The sequence below is a fragment of the Tiliqua scincoides genome, chromosome 2 (genome assembly GCF_035046505.1).
Source record: "Tiliqua scincoides isolate rTilSci1 chromosome 2, rTilSci1.hap2, whole genome shotgun sequence".
NCBI classification, from domain to species: Eukaryota; Metazoa; Chordata; class Lepidosauria; order Squamata; family Scincidae; genus Tiliqua; species Tiliqua scincoides.
This window is the reverse complement of record NC_089822.1, coordinates 185,191,459-185,208,754: the sequence shown is the minus strand read 5'-3', so window position 1 is coordinate 185,208,754 and position 17,296 is coordinate 185,191,459. Positions and strand designations below refer to the sequence as shown.

Here is a 17,296-nt window from a genome sequence, read left to right as displayed (position 1 = left end):
GCTTCATAGCTCAGAGCCCAGTCCTGAGCTCGACGCGCTGGCTTACTGTTAGCATGCACTGTCGCAAACATGCCGTAATGCTGGGCTAGTGCCAGGCGGATGCACGGCCTCCGCTGCTTGGTGGTCACACGGACCACCGAGCAGTGGAGAGGAAATGGGTGGGTGAAGGAGGTGTTCCAAGGAGGGTGGAGGCGGGCAGAGGGCGGGGAGAGGACAGGGGAGGCGTGACAGGGAGGCCGGAGGCAGGGAGAGTGTGGGAGGAGGTGTTGCGGGGGAGGGAGCAGAGAGGGAGGGAAGCGGGACTGGAGGAGTAACGCTCCACTGCATCCTGAACCTTCGCGTCAGGCTCAGCACCTGACACGAAGGTTCTTACCTCACCCCATTTTGGGGCTACTCCCTTTACCCGGGGGGAAGGGGACCAAAGTCCCCTTCTCCCAAGGTGCCACCCGCAGCTGCTATGGGCGTGCAGGATGTGGCAGCAGCCATTTTCAGTGCTGCCACAGCCGCATGCCCCGGGAGCTCAGGATTGGGCTCTCAGTCTCTTTGCTGCTACAATGCGCCAGCTCTCTACACTAAATGGGAGAGCTATCTGTTGGCCAAGAGAGGAGAAGCTTGCTGGATTCTGCAGGCTATTGGACTGGACTCTCCCTGGTCATGCAGCTCACAAGAGGGGCAATGGCATCATTACTGTAGGGTTCCAGCCTTCAAAGCAGGTTGGCTGGGAAGAATTCAGCCTCTCAGGATGAAGAACTTGGCCATTATTGAAAATTGCAGATAGACTCCAACAGATTCACCACTAAGCATGACAGTGCTAGTGGAAAGTGAGATGCTGCAAGGCTTCCGTTTGTATATCAAATGCTCTTCAATTCTTTAACGAGCACAAGATCTTGTTGATTTTTTCAGATTGGTCGCCCCCCACACACTCCAGTCCACTCAGCAGCAATTATTTCCAACAATTGTCCTTGGCCACTGACGCTACTGCTGCTGCCATAATAAAAATTGGGACTCAACATCTGTCTCCATCTTGGGCAGATTCTCAGAGACTCTATCACATTTAGGACTAAGGCTGCTTTTATTTCTTTTTATTTTATGATTTCACTGTCATTTTTGAATTCATTTGGGCTTTTTGAGTCCCATCCCCCTATGCAGCATTTTTTTTTCTTTAGTAGTATGAGCTCCTTGGGGACAGGCCTACCAACATGAAGGAAATTACTGCAAGCTGCTCTGAGAACATAGAATATAAATTGAAATAATAATAATATATATATATTAAAACAATAAAACAAAACACAAAGACTAACTTTTTCCCAGCAAGGGGAATGTAGACAGTATGATGTGGACTGTTCCTTCTGCTCATTCAGATATCAGTAATAAACAATGCAACAAGCACACTGAACTGGACACATTCCTATCTAGAATGGTACATGCCCCAGTAGGTCTGCAGAGGAGACAACTAATAAATTTTCTGGGAGTTCAAGTAATTTAATGCCTGCCCACACTCTCAACCATTTGGTTTTCTAAAGAAATAAACTGTTTGACTCTTTTCCAATTTAAGATCTCTTAAGTGACTTGAAACTATTTAAAGTAAGATTAATATAGAAGAGGCACAGAAAGAAAGTACTTAGTTTAACTTTACTGTTACGTAACCCTAAGGACACTGGAACAAGCCAAGAACAAGTGACATCACACAGAAGAGCAGCTCTCTTCGAGGCCTCATAGTCATAGCCAAGAACAGCACAATCAATTCTACAACAGTACGACAGTCCTGATCCAGCAGAACATTTATATTTGCCTACAAACTGTGAACGATCAGCATGATTTTGACTTTGAAAGTAGAGTACTTGTTTGGTTTTAAGGTTTCTTTGAACTGGAATGCACAGATGGCAAAAAAAAAAAAAAGGGACCAAAGTCAGATTGGCAGAAAGTCATAATCAATAATCTATCTTGTGAGGATCATGGTATGCCTTAGTTAGGAAGCCCCAAGTCATGGATTTCTTTCTCTTTCAGCACATATCCTGAAGATGAGGAGCATTTATACCAGTTCTTTTAAGTTTCATAAAACAAGACACACATGTGCAAAGACTATATAACTAAAAACGTGGAACACAGAATTAAATCATTATGCTTGCTGAATAAATGTTCATGTTTTAAAAGGTATGTGCAAATTTCCCTGTAGAAGCAGAGACACATAAATGGAAGACTTTATATAAGAATATTTCCCCAGTCAACAGACACTTGTTATGAAATAAATATTATGAAAAATATTTTTCATACATACAGTAAAGTCCTGAAATGTAGTAAAATCCTTCTGTTATCATAAATTTTTAATGAAGACACAGGTTTACAATTTAAAATGCAAATTTAAATTAATTTAAATGTTGAGGTAAATGCCAGAAACTCACTGAATGTTGACACCTACAACAATACTATTTAACATTTTAGGAGTACAGTATTCTAGAACAAGTATAATTTTTAGAAGCAGGCAGCAGTGGAACCAACAGCATCGCCCCTAACATTATGACCAACAACCAACTAAAGGTCCAATCCTATCCAATTTTTCAGTGCAGGTGCAGCCATGCCATTCGGATGTGCATTGCATCCTGTGGTAGGCAGGCATTCACAGAAACCTCCTCAAGGTATGGGAACATTTGTTCCCTTACCTCGGGGCTGCAATGCGATTGCACCAGTGTTGGAAAGTTGGATAGGATTGGCCCCTTAAGCAACTTTGTCTCAGCCCATCCTGCTGCAAAAGACTGATATATGCCTAGGACGACCCCTCACAAACAGAAGCCGTTTCTTCCTTATTCTCTTCCTGAGCAGCAGAATAAACCATTTCTAGTGCTTATGGGATCAGCTCTCAGCAAACGTGAAAGTGTTCCATATAAAAATGACTCACTGCATTCTCAGGAAAAGAAGGCAGGATATTCAGCTTTCCTGTCACTACTGCTCAGAAACTCTAGCAGGGCTTTCCTGGCCATTTGAGGGCAGACAGGAAACCCTGAGGAAGCTATTGGCAAGACTGCGCTGCTGAAAGTAACCCAAAAGCACAACAAGGATCCCTCTTCATATGGTTTTGTTCATGGAGATACAGCTTGGGGACTAGATCTGTGTGAACAGATCTCCTTTATGGGAAAGCCTGTGGCTCAGTTATAGAGTATGTGCCTTACCCACAGAAGGTTCCGGGTTTGATCCCTGGCATCTCCAAATAAGGGAGAGAAAAGCTCCCATCTGAAACCTGGAAAGCTGCTGCCAGGCTGTGTTGACAATACTGAGCTAGATGGGCCAATGGGCTGATCCAGCAGAAGGCAGCTTCTCTGACCCCTGGACGTTTTCATCACAAGTTAATAAATGGCCTGTCCAACATACTTAATCTGTTTTAAGCAGTGTGTCACTTAACATTATTACACAATTCAGATGCTAACAAGCTACAGCCTGTGGAAGGAACAGGAGATGACAACCTGTGCTGCCAGACACAATGCAAAGAGGAAAGTGGGCCAAGACAAACCTCCTATGCATTTAGATATGGGAAAAGATGAAGGCAAATCATTATGCAGAAGTAAACCTTCCAAAAGTTTTAACTAACGAAGTTCATATTTTTGAATGTGATATAACTTAGATGTTCTCTCTCTCAAAGGGAAAGAACAACAGAGGATATTTTAAGCGAAATAAATGTGACATAAAGCTAAGAGGTGAATTAATTCATCCATGTGCATACTTAATTAATTCATCCATGTGCAGCTCTGTTCCGAGATACAGATAGCAGCTGACACGGGCAACATCAAGGGGATGTATGATGGTATCAAGCAGGCCCTAGGTCCAACACAGAGGAAAATTGCCCCTCTGAAGTCTGCCACAGGCGAGGTCATCCAGGATCGGGCGCAGCAGATGGAACGCTGGGTGCAGCACTACTCTGAGCTATATTCCAGAGAAAATGTAGTCACCGAAGAAGCGCTGAACAACATTGAGTGCCTGCCTGTGCTGGAGGAGCTTGACAGTGAACCAACCCTAGAAGAACTTCACGTGGCCCTGGACTCCCTTGCCTTTGGCAAGGCACCCCTGAAAAGACAGCATCCCTGCTGAAGTCCTAAAATGCTGCAAAGAGATCATCGTCACTGAGCTGCATGAAATCCTCTGTCTCTGCTGGAGAGAAGGTGGAGTACCTCAAGACATGAGGGATGCAAACATCATCATGCTGTACAAGAACAAAGGCGAAAGGGGTGACTGCAACAACTACCGTGGCATCTCTCTCCTTAGTGTTGTAGGAAAGTTTGCCCGAGTTGCACTAAAGAGGCTCCAGGTACTTGCAGAGAACGTTTATCCAGAATCACAGCGCGGATTCCGAGCCAACAGGTCCACCACTGATATGGTATTCTCCCTTAGACAACTGCAGGAGAAATGCAGGGAACAACGACAGCCACTCTTTATAGCCTTCATAGATCTCACGAAGGCTTTCGACCTGGTCAGCAGGGATGGCCTCTTCAAGATTCTCCCCAAGATTGGATGTCCACCCAGGCTCCTCAGCATCATCAGATCCTTCCACAAGGACATGAAGGGCACTGTTGTCTTTGATGGCTCCACATCAGACCCCTTTGACATCTGAAGCGGCGTGAAGCAGGGCTGTGTTCTTGCACCAACCTTGTTTGGGATCTTCTTCGCTGTCCTGCTGAAGCAGGCCTTTGGAACTACAACAGAAGGCATCTATCTCCGGACCAGATCAGATGGAAAGCTCTTCAACCTCTCTAGACTGAGAGCAAAGTCCAGCTGAAATGTCTGCGTGACTTCCTCTTTGCCGACGATGCAGCTATCACTACCCACTCTGCCAAAGATCTCCAGCAGCTCATGGATTGTTTTAGCAAGACCTGCCAAGATTTTGGACTGACAATCAGCCTGAAGAAAACACAGGTCATGGTTCAGGATGTGGACTCACCTCCCTGCATTACAATCTCTGCACATGAACTGGAGGTTGTCCATGACTGTGTGTACCTTGGCTCAACGATCTCCGACACTCTTTCTCTCGATACCGAGCTAAATAAACGCATCGGTAAAGCAGCTACCACGTTTTCCAGACTCACAAAGAGAGTCTGGTCCAACAAGAAGCTGATGGAACATACCAAGATCCAGGTCTACAGAGCTTGCGTCCTGAGTACACTTCTGTACTGCAGCGAGACATGGACTCTTCACTCACAACAGGAGAGAAAACTGAATGCTTTCCACATGCGCTGCCTCCAATGCATTCTCGGCATCACCTGGCAGGACAAAGTTCCAAACAACACAGTCCTGGAACGTGCTGGAATCCCTAGCATGTATGCACTACTGAAACAGAGACGCCTGCGTTGGCTCGGTCATGTCGTGAGAATGGATGATGGCTGGATCCCAAAGGATCTCCTCTATGGAGAACTCATGCAAGGAAAGCTCCCTACAGGTAGACCACAGCTGCGATACAAGGTCATCTGCAAGAGGGATCTGAAGGCCTTAGGAGTGGACGTCAACAAGTGGGAAACCCTGGCCTCTGAGCGGCCCGCTTGGAGGCAGGCTGTGCAACATGGCCTTTCCCAGTTTGAAGAGACACTTGGCCAACAGTCTGAGGCTAAGAGGCAAAGGAGGAAGGCCCATAGCCAGGGAGACAGACCAGGGACAGACTGCACTTGCTCCCAGTGTGGAAGGGATTGTCACTCCCGAATCGGCCTTTTCAGCCACACTAGACGCTGTTCCAGAACCACCTTTCAGAGCGCGATACCGTAGTCTTTCGAGACTGAAGGTTGCCAACTACTGTGCATACTTACATATTATTTCATTATATTTGGTTCATACAATCACCTACAGTAGCTCTCTTCCTATAGTGGAGTGGGTGTGTGCCCCCCCTTCAGCAGATACTTCAGCTCACATTTGACACGAGGGCTTTACAAAAACAGCTGTAAGTGATGTATCTTGCTGAATGCACATGCAAGACAGTCTTGCACAGTTCTTGTGTCATGTGCTATTGTGTGGGTGAAGGAGAAGGGTTTGTGCTTGTTCTTTTACCATGGGAAAGGAATTTGTGGCCAGGTGGATGTTTGAACCAGGGCTGTATTTCACTCGCACAAAAACAAAAATAGTCTGCATGTCCGGCTATGAAACTGTAACATTACACTGGATAGCAAACTATATATGCAGCCTTATGGAAATCAATGAATCACAAACACATATTGTGCTTTAAGGCTCCACTCTATGAACTGCTGAATTTACATAGGAATTGGACCTCCTTGACTTATGGGATCCCGGCATCTGTACAAGACAGTCGCCTGCACCAATGCTGGGGTCTCAACCATACTGTGTCATACAAAGCTTTTACATGGGGCACAAGAGAGGCAGAATAAGCATATGCCAACCACACAGGTTCTACGTTCTCAATGCAGATGAAACCCTACATCTGCTTATATAACAGGCTAACAGAGCCAGATCAAGACAAAAGCACAGCTAGCTAGGGAGCTTTTTACTAGAATCTGTCATGTTGAGAACTGCCAATTTTAAACAGTCCTGACTATTCTCCAGAGTAAGTAAGCTGGACCAACACTTTCCATCGCATCTCACAATTGGAAGGGCTGCATACCTGAATGTGCAACATGCAGCCTTAAGAAAGGACCTCTCTGGCTTCAAGACAAGGAAGAGGCAATCTTACTGTGCCAAGATAGCACTGTCTGGAAGTAAGCTGGAATGATAAGGGAACCACAGAATAAAAGAAACATATGCAAAGTCACTGTAGTCCATAGCATATTTCCAAAGGACAACTTACCCACTCTGGAAGGCCCACTTGAAGAAGCTTGTACTCAGGGAATAAGTGGCCATAATACCACTATACTTGCCTGAGAAGTTCCACTTGCTCCAAGTCAAGAGTGCAACCAGATGCTGCTAATGAAGCACCATCACCAGGTTTTTCTGGAGGATAATGATTATCTAGATCCTGTTTAGTCTAGCTTTTGACCTAGTTTGAGAACTGAAACTGTCTTCAAAACTGTACAACTCTTTTCATCAGATAGTTCTTACACTTTGCTTTCTTGTTCTTCTTCTTGATCATTTCCTAAAATATATTTTGTTGTTTTCTTTATTATTTGTTAGCTGCTTTGCTGCAAATAGGAAAAAGGAATTTCTTCAAAAAAAAAGAAAGAATTGTAACTGGGCAGCATTACAACATGCTTGATGTACGCCACATTCCAATCACTGTTTTTAAGAAAGTTTACTTTTCAAAGCACAGAAAGCAAGATGATATTCTTGTAGGTTAGATCACATAAGACTGCTGTAAGAAAATTGGCATTTTTTTAATACGAATGCATACTCTATTGGCTGACACAGTTCATCACAAGTTGTTGCTTCTTCTTCTGCCCAGGTTTTGAGGAGTACATGGCATCCTTTTGTATCAGAGGGCAATCCTGACAGTGAGCTCAGCTAGTGCAAGTCCCGTGTGCCGTCCTGGGAGGGTCAAAAAGGTGCTGTTCAGCACATTTGTGCCTCCTAGGGTATCATTTGGGCCGGCGCAGGGTTGTGTGCTGGTCGAAGGAGGCTGCATCCAGTGTCTGCTGTGCTGATGAAAGGTAAGTTTGCAGCGGCCAAGCTCAGCTAATACGGTGTCTGAGGTGGCGTGAGGAAGGTGGGACGGAGGCATTTTGGGATGGGGGAGGATGGGTGGCAGGCAGTCCTGTGGGCAGGTGGCGGAAGAGTGGGGAGTGGGGCCAGGACCTGGCACTTGTGCTGGATCTTGACCCAGTTCCCAGGCAGCGCGGCATGGCTCTGGACTGCTCAGATCTGCATCACCTCAAGAGGTGGCACAGATCCAAGTAGACCCATAAGGGCCGCTGCAGCTATCCCTAGGGTAAGGGGAACCGTTTCTCTTTGCCCTGGGCTGAGCAGCCTCCAACCCAAAACTCGCACTGGATACGGGGCAGGCCTGCTGGCCTCCCTGTTCCAGCGCAGGTTAGGATTGCACTGCCCATTATTTAAGAACAAATTAAAGCTGAAAACAATTGACATCGTCATGCCATTCCACTGACTGAACAGCCCTGAAAAACTACGTTTCCTCAGCACTGGGACCTTTCTGTTGGGAAGGCTTTTTGTTCAGGGCCTGATGAAGACTCATGGGACACTACTTCCCTTTGCAGTCTCCAGTTGCTGTTGCTTGGAAGAATCTAAATTCTAAGGAAAGAGAAGGGGAATCACGATAATCAGCTACAAGGAATGTTTGGTTCAGTGGAGGGTTGGCAAATAGTTCCTGAACGGACTCAGTTTTTCTATTTCTCCAGTTGACCCTCCTAACACAAAATGATGCTTGCCTGCAGTGTTATCATTTCTTCAAGTATTTCCAACATCTATGCCTGTTTTCTAAAGTGCCAGCATTTTGTTGCTGGCACAAAATAACCATTAAGCGCTGTTGACAGCAGTAGGAGCAGTAGTAAAATACAAGTATCACTGAAATAAAAAGCCAAATACACTCCAAAAATTACAGAGGGCATGCTAATGCTAATTAATAGCACTCCCTTCTACAGCAGTTAATCTTTTGGCTAAGTGATCTGAAAAAGTAAGACACCAAAAGTACAGGGCACATATTTAATTAGATCAAGAACTCTACCTGGATGCAAAGAATCCGGCAACCACTTCCAGGTTCCCATCATGGCTCTGGATCTCTGCCTCTCAACTTCCATGCTTTGCAACAAAGCATTTTGGAAACTTAGGGCAACTTTCCAAGAACTATGTGATATGATATAGGGGTCTGCTATTCAAGAAAATAAAAATGACAATGGGTGTGTGTAATCCCTTGAATTCTCAACCTTGTCTGAGAGCTAACAGACTGAAACAACCTAGTCATAATTGGTCACTCGCCAAGCAGAATGTCTAATCTTAATTTCAGAAATCCATGATGTACCTTCACAAAGGGAAAATCCCTTCAGAATGGAATCTTTCTGTTTCAGTGGAGGCTGAGCAGTTATGCTTCACACATGTACCCCTGTAAACTCAGAACATGACCCAGCCCAAGTTCAGAATTGGCCCATTGTGGCATTCATGTTATTTGGCATTCATGTCACTTGGTGGCATGGGAGTCACAGTTGCTCCTTAACATACCAGCATGAGAAGCCGAAGAAAACATGGAAGGCACCTACAGTGGATGATGGCCTGAGCACTACAGTGGAGCACCTACAACAGATGATGGCCTGAGTGGGAAGGGGCCATGGTATGGGTTTTCTCCCTGCATGCACCCAACCTTCTCACCATCCAGCAGCGCAGTAAGGTGAAGTGTGGCTGGAGCTCCATACTGCTGGGGGAACATGGAGACAGCAGGTCTAAAACTCCTGTTTTTTTTCATGGGAGAGGCTTAAGCACAAAGCTCACTTTCAAACTGAACTCAACTGAATGTAAAACTGCTTCATTCTGGTTGCACTTACATCCTTTTTCTAATTTTTTAAATTAGAGTATTAATTCTCTCTCTCTCTCTCTCTCTCTCTCTCTCTCTCTCTCTTACACACACACATATACTCAGAAGCACACTCCGGGCTCAACAGGCATTGAAAGGGTACCCTGCAAAGGCTAAAAGAGAAATTAATATGTGTTAAGAGCAACTAATTCATATCAAGAGATCTTGGGAGCACACCCAAAATGACTGAAGTTGCTTCCTGTTTTTGACTGACAAAGCTCTGCACACCCTTCCTAACTTACATTGATCATGATAGCTTATAAAGGTGAAAAGATGCATTTTGTTTGTTTGTTTTATTATGCTGCTGTGTAAATCCAGTGTAATCCTGGTCCAATTACAGGATTTGCACCCTTGTAAGTCAGCACAAGCTTCTTCACTGCATTACTCACAAGCGTGTGATAGAGCAGCAGACTCTTTGTTACCATGTAGCAATAGGCAGGAGGCTTCTCTGTAATTATGAAGATATCCTATGAGTTATTTTCCCCTCCTATAAATATATTCAGAAGCAGCATTAAGAAAAAAAACAACAATTAAACTCAAACATATGCAAAAGAAAATGGATATTTAGCCTCCAAGTCATCCAGGCCAAGTTACTCAAGGAAGAAAAGGCTTGCAAAATTGATGAACCATGCCTGGTTCCAGTTACGTAAGTAGAGCAGGAACAGCAAGGTTGAATCATGCCCTTTACTAAGGGTTGAATCATTCCCACTACTGAGGCAAGTCAGCAGGGCAAAAATTTCCCCAGTATACACACGGTAGTATATGGAGAAGACCACTTCCCATGATAGTAACAGAATGGTAACTATTGGCACAGTGATTTGCAGGCATTGTACTCTGTGGTCATTTTAAACAAGAAAGCTTTCCAAAAGGCAAAACTGAAGACTTGTCTAATATTAATAACAGAGTAGTAGTTGTAATAGTAGTAGTAGTAGTAGTAGTAGTAGTAGTAATCATTATTTATTATTTTTATTAATCATTTATTTAGTTATTTATCATCATCATCATCGCATTTTGGACTGCAATCCTAAACACAGGGGGTGTGTTTAGGGAGTATTTCTAAGTAGACATGCTTAGGAGTGGGCTGTGAGACAATTAAAGATGCTTCATATACATTATTTCAGCATTCCTTACCAACTCCTAAAGTTAGCTGGTAATATTATCTCTCCACTGCAGATGGAGAAGAAAGGGACGAGACCGAGAGCTTCCTTAAGTTTTATGCATCAAGCTCAAGTAAACGGCAACCAGGACCTTTCTAGTTCACAGCTCACAGACACCACCCCTTGCTTTTCTATATGGAAAGTCTAGGTGCCAGGAGATGCCAACGGGAGTACTATTTAATCACTTTAAGTAGATTCTTGATCACACTGTTTACAGTGGCCTACTACCACACTGGCTCATCCTCCCTAGCAGGGATTCCAAGGCTCATGCAAATTCACTGCACTAAACGCTTGGGAATGTTATTCATTTTATTTGCACAAGTCTCATTTCACAGCAAGAATCATGTGAGGTCACATTTATTTTTGCCCTCAGGTGACAAACTGTTCTTCTACACCAGTGTTTCTCAAACTGTGGGTCAGGACCCACTAGGTGGGTTACAAACCAATTTCAGGTGGGTCCCCATTCATTTCTATATTTTGTTTTTTAATATATTAGACTTGATGCTCCCATGATGCATGACTGTATTTGGGGAAATGTTACAGACCTGTATTTTTAACAAGCTACTCTGTATATTCTTTTAACAATGTTAGTTAATGGGACTTACTTCTGGGTAAGTATGGGTAGGGTTGCAGCCTAGGATAGTTAAAAAATTTTCCTGCTTGAGGACGTCACTTTCGGCCATGACATCACTTCCGGTGGGTCCTGACAGATTCTCATTCTAAAAAGTGGGTCCCGGTGCTAAATATATGAGAACCACTGTTCTACACATTCATATTTTTATGCAATACTACTTGAGTCCTCAAGGACTGCTTGGTTCTCTTCCACAGTTACCATGAGAACATCAGCACACTATATCAGATGCAGCCTCCTAAGTAATAATAACAATTAGAAACAGGGTTCCTTCAGAGTAAGAAACATCAAATTAGGGACAAGGCCTTACTACAACGGCAGGTGCAAGCCATCATTAATATCAACATTTCATCACCCGCCCACTGAACATTTCAAAATACAAAGAGCCCACCTTTACTAATTGCAACATGCAATTTAGTGCAAAAGAATACATGGCTATTGCACTGCACTGGTAACCATATAATAGGTAATTGAGGTAGGTGTGGACCTTTCTGCCTAGAATAAGAATAGAGCCCAGAACAAATGGCAGCAATAACATGTACTCCCAGATCACATTTTCGAGTTGCTGAAGAACAGGAAAGAAACTCATCTACAGGATTGGCTGAGCTTTTTACTAGAACTTGTTTTCACTAAAGATCTATCTGTACTTCAATGGCAGCTCCAACCTGGAGGTCATCCAAACAAACTGTTGAAAAGCTCAAGCCTGAGGTCACATAATCTTCAAATATCTGCTGCTGGATTTGCTGTGCCAGTAGAGGAGGCTTCTCATCCTCTTCCACAACCACTACTGCTCAATACCTATGGGGAATACTGGGCACAGACCCAGCTCTAATAAAAGGGCTTTGGTCTAACTGCAGCAGCGATGAAAAAAGAGATGCTGCATCTCATATGCAGCCAAGACTGGTCCCTAATACCTCCAAAAATTTTTTGCTTGGTACTAGGGTGTCTGGACAATTGTGTCCTGATCAAATGTGTTCTGGTCATTTGCATCTGACTATAACTGGGCAACAAAAACTATAAACTGAGCAATAAACCCCATGTTTTATATTCTAAGCCTCTTAACCCAGCCTATTCTCAGGAAGCCCAATCCTGGGCTGCCCGAAGTGCGGGGCTGCCACGGCTCCAAAATGGCAGGCGCAGCATCCAACATGCCCCAGGTAGCTGCCACCTCCTCCTCAGAAGAAGGAGACTTTTGTCCCCTTCCCCTGCATAAGGAAAGTAGCCCCGCAATGGGGCTATTCCATTCGCTATGGAGCAGGCGCAGAGTAACAGAGTTCCGTATTGAGCTGAGAGGCTTGATGTGGTGCTCTGGATCCAGTGGAAATGAGCTCCATCGGTCCCGCCGCCTCCTTCCCCTGCCACACCTCCTCCCAGCCCCATGTCCTGGAGTTTTCAAAACAGTACAGAAAAAAGAAACCATGGGAGTAGATCCCTTTCAGCCTCATTGTGCACCTTTTTCTGTCCATAAAACTACAATATACCAGGGTATCTTCCCCCACCTGGAAATTAACAAAGGAGTTGCATGTATAGCTGTACTACTGTATAGATAATCCTCTAAAAAGCCATAAACTGAAACCAAAAACATCTGAAAAGTAGATAGCTGGTCAGACGAAGCACCTCTTTAGTAGGCAAGAACACTGAGGAGATCTAGTTCAATGAAAGACTGAAATGGTTTCTATGAAAGAACAGTTAAATTGTTGCCTTATCTCATAAGTACCATATGACTGTATGCGATGTCCCAGGAGTATAAAAGGGGAACCAAACGATGTGTTCTCTCAGCACAGTCTCTTTTGAAAAGGCTTTACCCAAAGAAGGAAAGAGAGAAAACTGAAGAGCTTTGCTACATAGGCAGAAGGCTCTGGAGGCAGTCAAAACACGTCAGATGTCACAGTTCAGTCTTTGCAAGCCACACAGGCAGCTGCGAGACAAGGAAGTGATTGCACAGGTGGCGCAGGATGGTGACACACTCCTCAAAAAGAACAAACTCATGATCATTTTGGTGAACTCTATGCCTGAGACACGATTTAAAAACCATGATTACAAAAGCACTAAGCAGAAAATCCTGCCATGGTAAGAGCTTGAAGTATGATACCAGCTGAGTTGACTTTTCTGAGACGAAAGGGAAATGGTAAATCCCATGTCTTGAACATAACTTCTAAATCATTCTCAGTACATTGAAAGAATTTCTTGGCTTTTGCTGCTATAATATTTATGGTAAGCCATTTATTTTGTTCTTGCTTATAGCTGTATGCCTGCAGGAAATGCAATATTCAGTGGTTCTTAAACTTTTTAGAGGCTCTAGGCTGCCGCCTGATTTATAAATGCCAAGGCTACAACGGTAATTGGTCAGCAGTGCTCCCTTCCCCCAAATAACAGCTTGTTTAACTCTTGATGCACACAGACTAATCCGCCCTGTCAATTTTGCAAACCACCAAAAATTGGGTCACGACCCACTGGTGGGTCCCGGACCCACAGTTTAAGAATCACCGTAATATATTATTTCCCCAAAGGGGAGACTGAAACAGCGCAGGTAGAGTCCTGAGCAGAGTCACTGCTGTCTTCTGTGCATATGTAAGAAGGAAGGGTAAAACCAGAAGTAATGGAAATAGAGAAGGCAGACAGTCACAAGATAGACATGCAATTTATTCCATCACAGAGGAAGAAAAACCCTGAGACACAATCAGTACAGTCCTATGCGTACTTTCTTGGCTTGCTGTATTCAATGGGACTTACAGTACTCACTTGAGTAAAGGTACATAGGATTGCAAATCCAATTATTTGGATAGGCAAGGGCTAGAAACACTGCATGATGCATGACAACCAGTTAGCAGCTGTGCCACTCAATCCTAGGCAGGCTTACTCAAAGCAAGTCCCACTGAGTTTAACTGGGCTGACTACCAATTAAGTGTGCAGACAACTGCAACCATACCTAAATGTGCTGCCTTAATGATGTATTAATTAATTGATCTGCTTTAAACTTAATGCTACTGAAGCTCAGTACGTTCCTAAAACCTTCCCTGCATTACGTTCTTTCACAGTTAAATGGTTTCTCTGGCTAAACCAGGGACTCCCTAAATGAACAATACCTTGCAGGAGAGAGTAAACTAGAGCAGTGCTTCTCAAAGTATGGCAGACCCACAATTTTTGGTCCAATGTGCCAAGGACCAGCAAAATAAATAAATAAAACCAGATCCTGCCTCATCTCTACCACTGTTTGTAGCCTCTTGAAAAGCTTGGTGCACATCCAAGTCCCATGGGCATGCCTCAGAACAGGGAGCGGGACGCAGAGTCAGGACCCAGCGGTTATGCCGGATCCTGACCCCTGTTCCCAGGCAGTGCGGAGCACCTCTGGCTGCTCCATTCTGCTTGGGTCCGTGCCACCTCCTCAGGTGGCTCAGATCCCAGTAGACCCATTGGGGCTGCTACAGCATGACATGGGGCAAGAGGAAACGATTCCCCTTGCTTCGAGCTGCGCTGCTGTCAACACCAAACTTGTGCTGGATACAGTGCAGGCCCGCTGGCCTGCCTGTTCCAGCGCAAGTTAGGACTGGGCTGTTAGTCTATGTATGTGAACATGAAATAACCATATGCTTTTCTCTCATTTATGCTGTCACCAGCCCTTGTGCCTGTTCCTAGATTGTGAACCCACTGGGGCAGAGATCTATCTACTCATTAATTGTAAAGCATCATGCATGCCGATGGTGCAATATAAACAAGGTATCACCAACTACACACAGAACATTGTTGAGTTTCGATACATCAGTGATATGATAGTTTTGAAATGATATAAGCCTTTAGGTTATAGCAGGCCACATGCAAGACAAGAAAAGGCAATGACCATCTCCTAATAAGCATTTTAAAATCTCAATGTAACAAAAAAGGGTTGAGTATATATTCAATTTTCTCATTAAAATCAATGAGAATAGTGCCTAACTTCAGCTGTATTCAACTCTAAACGAAACAAAATATATTCTCTATTGTCATGCTGCTCAGGTTTTAGCACATGTAAAAAAAGAAAGTACAGTATTGCCAGACTTTCTGAGAATTCTTTTATGAAAGTTACAGTTTAGAGTATAAAAAAGAGAGACAGAAAACAAAAAGACTGGAATGGGTTGTTTTCCTACCTGCAAGGACACAAATTCAGACTTGTATACTCTATATTTTCTGCCCCAGGGGTGAATCATGACTTGAAACAGCTGAGGGGTTTCAAATGATTAAAAAATTTACTCAGCCAAGTCAAGAACAAAATAAAATATTGCTGAAGGTTAACAACTTAGAAAAAAACTGACTGGTGGAAAAAAAAAAAAGCAACCGTGACACAATTATCAGGGGAATACAGTAAGACACAACTTCTTGGATTATCAATGGTTTCAAGGAAACACAACTAATTGAACACAGAATCATTCATCAATTCATGAATCTACTATATTTTAATGTGATAGCGAACGTCGGCAGGTCTCTGGTGGACTAGTTTTGCAGAGAAGAGGAGAAATGAAAGTACAGGTGGAGTCTATTTATCCACGTTAGTTCCATTCCGTGACTCAGCGCAATTAACAAAAACCGCATTGTGCTAAATTCCATAGAGTTACACAAATACAGCCTGAAGCCTGACACTTCTGGATGGAAGGAAACTAAGGCAGCTGTTATCAATCCCCTCTCCTCCATACTCAGCCCTCCCGCTTCTGTCCCGCTTCTTTCACAGGTGGGATGCTGACTTTTTAAAAGTCCTATGCCTGCCTACTCAGAAGTAAGCCCCACTGCAGTCAATGGGTCTTACTCCCAGGAAAGTGTGGATCTTTTGCTTGTGTTGGCTGGAGCATGGAGAGCTTGCACCATCTGGGGGGGGGAATTGGCAAACACTCCCTGGGTTTTTTAAAGCAATCCCCTCTCCTCCCCCTCCCTGTTGCCAGCTGTCCCTGCTTCTTTCACAGGTGGGATGCTGACCTTTTGAGAGTCCAGTCCAATGTGCTTCTACTCAGAAGTAAGTCCCATTCTAGTCAATGAGGCTTACTCCCAGGAAAGTGTGGAGAGGATTGTAGCCTTGCTGGGTTGTTTTGTTTCCATAGGCTAGAACACCATGGGGGGGGGGGAATTCGGTTTTTTAAACTCCCTGGGTTTTTTAAAGCAATCCCCTCTGTTGCTACTGAAGCTCTCTGTGTGTGTGTGTGTGTGTGTGTGTGTGTGTGAGAGAGAGAGAGAGAGAGAGAGCTCCATCTTGCTGCACGTGCTCTGGTTTCAGAGGTTTTCTGCCCCCCTTCCTCTCTTCAGCCTCTTTGCTGGCTCAGGTTCTCCAGGAGTCTTACTGTTCCTTAGCAAGGGGAGCCTCTTCCATGGCTATTTCCCTACCTGTGCCAGGCGGAGCCTTTTTGCAGTGTTTTGGGCTGCCTGGAAAAGGATGGAGATGCCAGCTCAGGGCAAAAGAGGAAAAGGTGTGTGTGATTTTCAGTTCCCCCACCCCATTTGCGTGGAGACAAATCTGCAGATAAAAAATCTGTGGATAAATAGGCTGCACCTGTACTGTATATGTGATTTCACAGTTGTTCCCAATCCTCAATACAACACAGTGGGCTTATGGAGGGAACAGAATTGACTGCGCTTCATTGCTGTGAAAAGGTAGCACAACTTTGTGCAGATATCACAAAATGGGTGGGACACATTTACACACAGGGCTCATTCACAGGACCCAAAATTCATACACGGAAGCAAAGGGAGTCTGGGAGAAACTTGGATGTTCTTAGCTGTATCTGTGTCACAGTCCTGAAGATTTGCAAATGCCAACAGTCGCACAAGTGAACGGGGACGGGAGGGGGGGAGAACTTGCCCGTACAATTTTGCACTTGCACAAGCTTGCACAAGCAATTTTGAAAATTTTTTTAAAGTAAGTTAGAAAAATATAAAAACACTTTCTAAAGTATTTGTTGACATTTCAGACTCTGTACCATATGAACTGGTTCCGCTAGAATTCTGTGCACCCATGATCTAGTAAAACATCAGCAAGCCATGGCTTCTAATTCTGGTTTGGAGAAAGTTATGTTTTATGCAAACCATAGTTGCCTCAGCTTGGATATA

The 17,296-nt window shown here is 44.2% G+C and overlaps 1 protein-coding gene across 3 annotated transcripts in view; it reads right to left on the bottom strand.

Moving 5' to 3' along the window:
- Window positions 1–17,296, bottom strand: part of FNIP1 (folliculin interacting protein 1) — a 120,005-nt gene that overhangs the window by 94,474 nt on the left and 8,235 nt on the right. The gene's annotated exons all lie outside the window — the stretch shown is intronic.